We start from the raw sequence: 9,288 nt of genomic DNA on the forward strand, positions 1-9,288 counted from the left end.
ATGTTCTGGCACTTGCAATATATTGATTTTATTATTCATCATTATGAGAAGAAAGAAATCAGTTCTACAACAAATAGATAATGGAGTCATATTTCTAGGAAACACATTACTCATTGGAATCAGATCTCTCTTTTGCATCAAAAACATTATATTACTTGTGAGAACTTCACCTTTCAGCAAAAGATGTTATTTCTCTAAGTGTATTTATTTATTTTAGCTCAGAGGGTGTGAGACCAGACTTTGAAGAAAGCTGTATTGCATTCACACATTTTCAGCTTCTCTGTGTTGGCCAATGAATTGGAGTCCCCATCCTATAAACAATATTTCCAAGGTCTTTATGGCTGGAATCCTTGGTTGCACTACAGCATTTTCAAAACCCTTCACAAGCACTGGAAAAACTACAGAAAATTTTTAGTAGGCTAAGAACGGGAGCCTAAATATCCCTCCATTTAGTTTTCCTGTTGATAAACGTTAATAACAGTAATACAAATTCTTTATTCGTCTACAGATGTTAGGTGTTTAATGTGGCACTGAATATTTTTGTTCTACTGAAGAAGTAGTGCTTAAAAAGTTCACTGAAGATTGAAGCAAAAAGTTTAAAGTAAAAACCATTCCATTCTTCTGATATTAAAAGTAAATGAAAAAAGCCCAACCCTAAATGAAAAAGTGATGCACCTCGTATATCTCAGAGAAGAGGAAAGAAGGATAACAAAAGCATCTTGTGTATCAGTTTTTCTTATTTTTTCCCCTATTAATTCCTCACTTCTTAACAAATCAAAAGAATGGTCTCCGAATTTTAAATGCTGATCTGGACTTTAAATGAGGATTTAATTTTTTCTTGACTTCCACATCAGTTTCCTATTACTTTAGTGTTCCTGGGCTTCTCAGCTTCCCAGCCCTATCCTGTGCTCTGCAATTACCCAAATACATGTGACTGTATCTGGAGTGTTTGTTTGGGGTTTTTGTTGTTGTTGTTGTTTTGTTTTTGTTTTATCTGCAGACATCTTCTTTTCAATGTTTTGTTTGCTTTCCCAAGAGTTAATCGAAGTTTTATTAAGGTAAAACACATTTACCCAAGGAACCTGTTAGCTCTGACAGTGAGCAATGTACAAGGGAGCAGCTTGGCCACACGGTGGAGCATTCAGATCTCTCTGCAGGAAAAAATGGCCAAAAAGCTGCCTGACTGCCAGGATCCTCCACTAAACAGGGAGATATTAAGTTCCATAAGTTCTCTGAGAAACACTGTTCTTTATGGTGATTTATGCTTATATGGGTAATAAGAGGTGAGAACTACTTCCACCCCAGCCAGTCTGGAAACTGCGTCTAATAGTGAAATTAATTACTAATGCATTTAATTCAGGCCAGCAAGTCCAGTTTACTTTCAGCATTATAGCTGCACTCTCAGCTGCTGACACATGCAGGTGAAGGGACCCTCAGCCTATTCCTCACCCCCAGAGGCATCAAGTTCGTCACACATACACATTTATGTTACAAATAAAAGCAGTATGCAATCCTCACCCTGTTTCCCCACTGGACTGCTGCCTACAGGATGCTCAGTATATGCTTTGCTTTTCTCCAGGCTCATCTCTTGTTGTATTTGACTTGAATCACATGGAGGAGAAAGGCTAAGGACCAGCAGCAGATGCAGGAACATTACTTAATAAATTGCTAATGCATCCTCATTAACAAAGAAGCCCTTCCAGAGTGGATATTAAGACAAAGAGCTTTTGGCATTTGTGCAGACTTAAGGGAACATCTGTGTTTGTGATGGCAGAAGATTCATTGTGTGATAATAGAAACAGAGCCTCAAAGAAAAATCGTTTTGCTGATAAAAAGTAAGACTTTTTGTAAGAACTTTCACTGATGTTCTTTCTTTTGTTTCTTTCAGATGTCATTATTTTCATCATATTTTCTTACCTATTGATAGACATGTTATTCCTTTTGAAATGAGTGGATGTCTTGAACGAACTAATTAAATTATACACCATTTCTTTGAGTTATTTTGTTTTCTTGTTCATTTTAGTGTGCTTTGAATTAGAATACAAATCTAAAGGTCTGCACAGGGTGACTTAAATAACTTCCTAACTTGGAGTTGGTTCAGTTTAATTCTTTAAGCATTTAAACCAGTTACCCAATTAAACAAATCAGTATTAGTTACAGCTAAGACGATTTACAAGATGCAAAGAGATTGCATTCAGAATCAAAACATACAAAAAAATGGATTCAGTTCCATTGATGTAATTTCTGCATTTAGGTTTCAGCTTAGAAGCATTTTTAAATTGTGAAAAGAACTGCACATCTTAAAACCTTGAGAACATTTTTTTTTTAAATGAGTGAAAATTAAATACTGTGATCAGAAGAGAATTTAATGATTATGCCATAAGCAGGAAAATACAAGAAAAAGGAGCAAAACAAAGGAGATCAGACTAAGTTTGTTGTGTAATATTAATGAAAAACTAAATATTAATAAGTTGTGACTCACAACAAGATTTAAACTGCTTTGCACGAGCTGAGCCTTAGAGGCTGCCCATATGCATCTTCATAGCGTATCTCAAATCTTAGATGTATTAATTTAGTGAAGCCCATGCTGGCTGTTACAGGGCTTTCTCAAAACATTCCGCCTACAAAGGATATAAAACGTACCATGAGACCAGTGAACACAGTAGATGAACTTACCAAAACCAGCATGTGTTTAATGTGTGCTCACAGGAAGTTCATTACCACAGTATGTGAGAAAGTCTCCTCACTGCTTACATTAATTTGAGGCTTTTCTTCTAACTTTTGGGCTCCAACACTTGATCTCCATAGCCTCGGTATTATTTAATTGAGCAGCATAGAAAGGCTTACGTATTTGAATTGGGAGATCCTGGGAAGGAAGGACTTTTTGAAATATTTGTATTAGGATTTTGTTAGTGTTTACTTAATGTGTGTAAAGTACATTTTGTATTGTTTCTATAATCCTTTTGCACTGAGGGTAGCACACAGAAAAGCCCCTAAATGCAAGCAACAAAACATTCCTAGATCTTCTCTCCAAAAAAATGTGAAGATGTGAGTGTTCTGTGTGGTCTTCCATGAACTAGGCTGTGAGCACTTATTGCAAAGACTTACCATCCACTGAAGTGAGGGGCAAAAATGTGATTTTATTCATCATGGCAATGCTCCTACTGTTCAGCTGAATTCTGTGAATTCAGAACACTCAGAAGCTCTACAGCTGTGTCTTTTCCTTTTGAGACTGAAAAGCTATTATGAGAGAAGTTGTTACATTGAAAAGTGAGGGTGCTAATGGATTATTAAGTGTCTGGGTCAACCTTACTGGAGATGTTTTCATTGGGATAATTCAATTTAATACAATATGATAGAATTTACCAGTATTTGTTAAAGTCCAAATGGTGATGTGTAAAAGCAAAGACAAAAAGTCCCTTTGAGAAATCTGCTTGAAAGCTGATTATTTGAAATGGCTGTAACCTTATAATGGCTTATTCCAGTGATGAGATAATGACATAATTTAGAGGCGGGTGGCTTAATGATATATGTTTCATTTAGATTCTTCCTAATAGGTGATATTTATTGAAAGCTGACTCTTGAACTGTGTTGCATACCTTGTGCTATCTATCTGCCTTGGAGCTGTTGGACACACTGTAATTACATTTTGTTTCATTTCCCATATAATTTATGTGAAAATCCGTCCATGGTAGGAAAGTATGAAGTCCAGATAATGAGTACATGACAATGTGTAAGATTTAAGATGGTTGTTTAGATTGCAGCTTGAACTGCCCATGACTCAGGCACTTTCAAGGTCATACAATATATGGTAAGCTCAGGCATCACAGAGCTTCTGAGACTGTATAAAATTAAAAACATTTTACTACTTTTAATAAACATGAATCTTTATGTCATAATTCTTAGCTATATAGGTGGGTCTTTTGGGTAGAGCAAGAAGAAATGTCAGATTTTATTGTATTGAGTTACTGCAGCATTTAGCCACTAGCACAGTGTCTTTGTGTGAAGAATATTAAGTATAGTTTTGAATAGTTTCCTGTAGGGGGTAATGTTTTGAAGTTCTCCAAAGCTTTCCTTTTTTGTTTTGTTACACTTTCAAAGTTTCCCCCGGGCAGTTTCTTGATGGTACAAGGTCTGGTTTTTAATTAATGTGTTTCTTAATGCTCTTTTTTTTTTTTCCTTTTAGAAAATTCTTGCCGATAAACCATTGTGCTGTTTGTTCTGCCCATCATGAGCCTGGTCTACAGTGTATCTAGAGATAATCAGCTGGATTTGTTTTCCAGCCTAAGGATATTGTGTATCTTCATTATGCACTCTCTACTCGGGGTTTGCAGACTTTACCAAGGTAGAATTTCTGAATCTGGTTTTAATATTGCAAACTCTAGATTTGCTTGAGTATCTTTTGTTGAATTCTTATGTATGTTTCCTGTGCTGAGGAACAGAAATGGACCACAAGAAAACAGCCCATGAGCCCACTGGCAGCTGAAAGCGACATTTGATTTGCTTTGCCTCCTTGATCTAAACAAAGAGAAAGTTTGCTCCAAATTCCCAGCAGCTTTCCCTCAGAACAGTGGATTTTGGTGAACTCTTAAAAGCCTAATCTTGGAAACACTAAAGGAATTTGGTGACTGAGTAAGGAAACGAGGAGATGAGTTTAACAGAGGAAGCAGGTATGTTTCCAAGGAATGGAGGAAGGGAGCAGCCAGAGCTTGAAGGAAACATTCTGTACAAGGTACAGTGTGTGAATGAAGTGCTGCAGAGGAATCCTGTGTCCCTTAGACTCTGACACAATTGTTACATGGTACCTTTGACATAAATCTACTATTGAGAAGGATGGGCCCACCCGACTCCCTGCATCCCCCTGGTTCGTTCCCACCAGCTGTCTAGTGCTCCCAGTAAGTGTCGTGCTGCTGGTAGTTGAATCAAAGAAATGCTCTGCTGAAAACTAAGCTGGGAAGTGGGAAGAGGCAGAGAATTGTCAGAAGGATTATGCAGAGGTGCTGAATTCAGGTGATCATGTAACCACAGCCTGGTACACCCAGCTTTTACAAGTACTGTGTTGATGCAATATCCTGGAGAGCAAGAGGTACAGACCATCTCTTTGCAGTAATTTGAGTAGCTATATTTGTGGTTTTTTCCTTGAACAAATGATAATTGTTGTTTGCTAATGTTTTGTACCTAAACAACCTCCTGGGTGATGCAGTAATAGAATTACTAACATTCTTCATGCAATGAATTAAGCTGATCTGGATTTCCTCTCCCATTTTTTATGAAAATCTCCTTTGTGAAGACATTAGGCAATAAATGTAGGTGAACTAATCTTACTATTTCAATGCCAAAGGCCCTCTAAAATTAGAGTGTAATTTAAGGCTGGGAAATTGAGTGGATGTTACAAAAAGCAAAGAAACTGGAAAAAGATTTTTATGGATGTCTGCTCCATACACAACCTACTTCTGCCAGTCTTTTGACTTTCAGATTGTCCCAAGTATCATCACTAGAAAGCCCTGACTATTGAGTTACTTCTTGCCATTGTCAGTTTCTGGAACTCTTCCTCTCTTCTTCTAAAATGAGACATTTATTTTTATTTATTTATTTAATTTCTAAAATTATCTTCTTCATTTTCACAGACTCTTAGGTCTGGCTTGTAACAACTCACGTAAGTCTAGAAAATAATTGGGTTACAGTGCTTTCAAAAAGGTCTCTGGTGAAATGCATATGTCTGTGAGATTCACATTGTGTTGCTGGATAGGCAAAGCTGCACAAAACACAGACTTCTTGATAGCAGAAGTCACTATAGCCTATGTATGCTCCTGGAAAAATAAGTTTTCTGATGGTGTCTAATTAATTTTTTGCCCCCTGAAAGTAGAGAGCTGCAAGTTCCAGGGACAATGTGCCATGCAAGCCAGGGCAGTGCTGCGAGCCATGGACATCAGCTGAACTGCCTTTAAAGCTGTTGGGGCCTTCTCTGCCCCACCATGGGTGCTTGGCTCAGCATGTGGTTGTTTCTGTTTGTCTTTAGCCCCTCTTTGTTTTCCTTCTTTTTGTCCTTAGTCACTGTCCTAGAATTGGCCTTTAAAACACTCTTGACAGTTTTCTGATTTCAGTATATTCTCTTGTGGATTGTACTCTTAGAGAAATGTATATTTTAATAGTCATAGTAGTCATCCAAGAATAAAAATAGTCATCTTATGATGCTGTAAGATCAGTTAACCACACAGGAGGAACCTTTTAAATGGAGTAATTTTTATGTGGGATGTGAATTCACAAAGAAAATTGAACCACAGTGGGAGTATTCCCCTTGATCCAAGCATGATAAATGTCAGCAAGAGTTATGAACACGCTGAAATTGAAGAGCAAAACCTACTGCATGAAATTAAACTGTCCAAACAATCTTATGGGGTGCCAATGATTTAACAGAGCTCAGTGGATCAATTTTACTCTCAGTAAGTGAAGACGATGGCTTTGCCATTGTTGCCCTGGAAATCCCATAACTGCTCTTATGTCCAGCTGCATGTCTGTGTCATCTCTGGGGACTAAACAGGTGAGCTGAGATTGCAATCTGAGCAGGGAGTGTTTGTCTTTGAAGTCCGTTTGGGTTGCCTTTTGATCTTAGTTCTTTCAGCTCTAAAAGTAAATGTCTTCAAGCCAAGAGGAGTTTCGGTGTTTTCACACAAAGTTGGATGCTGTACAGCATCATTACCTACCACTGGTTTCTATGGAATCAAATTAGTTCGCTTAAAGACACACAAGTCATCTTTTTCAGAGTTTCCAAATATTTTTTCTTCCACTTGTTTTAGGTACTCAAGAATCTGGAGAGATAATATTCTCTTTATTACAGAGATGACTGGAAAACTTGTCCTTTTCTTGATGTTTTCTTTCTTGAAATTGGGATCAGCAATGTTGTGACTCTCCTGAGCAGGGGTATTTTGAAAAGGTCCCAGAGTTTGACTGCACTGATGGGTAATGATGGGTAAAATTCAAACTGTAACTCTATATGAATGGAATATATAGGAAAGAATATAGCCTCCTGTTTCCCTGAATTTTCAGTAAACAGAGTTCACTAGCCCAACTTTTTCCTGGATAAATGTTTGAGAATGCAAAATGATCCTGTGGATCAAATGTGAGGCTTCCTATTACGCACAGAGAGCTGCAAGTTTTGCAGTAAAAGGTTAATGTCCTGTTTTACATCCAGTTAATGGCAATTGAAATCAAATCTATAACTCCCGTAGTATTCACTCAGAATAAAACAAACCCCAGTAGGTTTCTGGATTCAATAGAGCATATTGAAATGGGCAGCTGGGTGTTCTGGCTGCTAAACTGCTTGCTGAGTTGAAAAGCAAAACCAAAACCCTCTTTGTGGTCTGAGTTAACACTTGAGTCCTCTAAAGAGGCAGTTGCAGGGATCATGTGCAACGGAGGACGTCGCCAACTTCAGGGCTAAGCTCTTGAAGGCTGCTTTCTGGTTTCTCTTACAAAGCACTCTGCACCCTTCTGTCAGATGGGCTCCATAAGTCTCCTGCTACTCATTGTGCTTTTACTGTTTGGTAGTAACTTTGTATGATGTATGTGCCTTGAGCACTGGCAGTATTAGGGTTGTATAAATGTCAGACTTAAATTGTCGCTCTGTTTTTTCAGATTTTAAGCTTTCTTCTAACAAAGGGAAACAAAATTTATGTGCCTTGTTGACACATTAATATACACTAGCCAATTAAATCTATGTAAATCAGTAATGTTAGTGTTTTAATGGTTTGGGTAGTGATGTACCACCATGATATTAATGGATACTGCTTTATTTGTGAAATGTAGCAATCCCTAGGAAATACTGATGATGTTAAGTCTTAATCCCTCTACTGTGGTTCCTTCAAATAAAAAGTAGGGCATCCGAAATCTCAGGGAAAAGTATGAAGCAGGAATGGTAATACAGAAGGAGAAATAGCCAGTTTTTGGAGATCTAGCTTATGTTATCTGCGGAATTCAGAATGTTATTGTGTCAAAACCTGCGTTCTGGGGAATTTTCCTTAGTGAGGTATCTATCTGCAACATGACATTAATGTTTCTGCACGTAACTGGAATAAGCAGGCAGCTAATGGACTGCAGTAGACTGGTCTGACTAGAGGGGCACTTATTCTCATGAGCCAAGGCAGCAGAATCTGGCCCTCAGTGTTGTACCACTGGCTAAGATGCAAAGAAAAATAACTACAGCCAAGGAAATACATCTGAACTAACATATTATTGCTTTTAAGTTATAGAATTGAAAACATATCTTGTGGCAGGTTGAAAAAGGTGGTTTGTGGGCTTGTTTGCCATACTCTGAGCATCAAAGCTTTAAAGGATGTTCCTGGCATTCAGAGTAGTTCTTTTGTTTTTCCAGCTGGAAAGAGGTGATAAGACTTTTAATGGAGATGTGTTTCTGGGCTGATACCCTTTCCTTTTGGCTGTTTGCTTTCACTTGATGAATGGTCTGACACAGAGAGGATAGTAGGATGTATCTTTTGTCCTGTGAACTGGAAGCCAAAGAGGAAAGCCATTCAAAGGTTTGTGGATTTAGAGTGGTACAGAAAGACTGAGGTGTCGAAGCTGTAACAGCCTCTATTTTACAGACTTCAAATGAAAAATAATGAAACACAGCACAGAAAAAGTACAATTTTTTGTGGTCCATCCTTGGCAAGCTGAAAACTGGAGTCCTCAACCTTTAATCTCTATTGTGGCTAAAGGAGGTGGGTACAAGAGATGCTCAGAGTGGAGCTGGGACTAGAGAGTTCCATTCACAGAAAAAAAATCCATGTAGTAAGTGGGTTTTAGCAGGCTTAAATGTCATGCATCATATGACATTCTGTGGTGCAGAATACAGCTGACTGATTTTACTGAACTCTGAATAGGGGCATTTCTTTACAATTCTGGGGCTCTTCTGCTCTGTGTTAATGAAACTCCCCAATTTCTGGGGAAGTTTCAAACAAGATACACCAAGTGAACTCTGGGCTTTACTGCAAGGTACATTTTGGAAATGCAGAATCGTCTTTTTCTAGAGCTGAATTTTCATCTAAAAAGTGTGGAGTAAATTACACCAAATGGACTTACTCTTTCAGTAATGTAAGACTATACAAGTAATAAGTAATAAGGCTTGTGGCTACTCAGCCCTTCAATTATTTAACTCAGTAAGTATAGGACAGTGGACAGAACCATGATAATGGAAAAGTAAAATTTCTCAGCAAGTGGCAATATTTTAGATTAATTCAGGACAGAGGGAAAAAGCAGCCTGTGCAATTCTCTACAGGAACTTCATGTTCT

This window comes from Manacus candei, unplaced genomic scaffold (assembly GCF_025592945.1).
Source record: "Manacus candei isolate 608988 ecotype Guabito, Panama unplaced genomic scaffold, ASM2559294v1 h1tg000046l, whole genome shotgun sequence".
NCBI classification, from domain to species: domain Eukaryota; kingdom Metazoa; phylum Chordata; class Aves; order Passeriformes; family Pipridae; genus Manacus; species Manacus candei.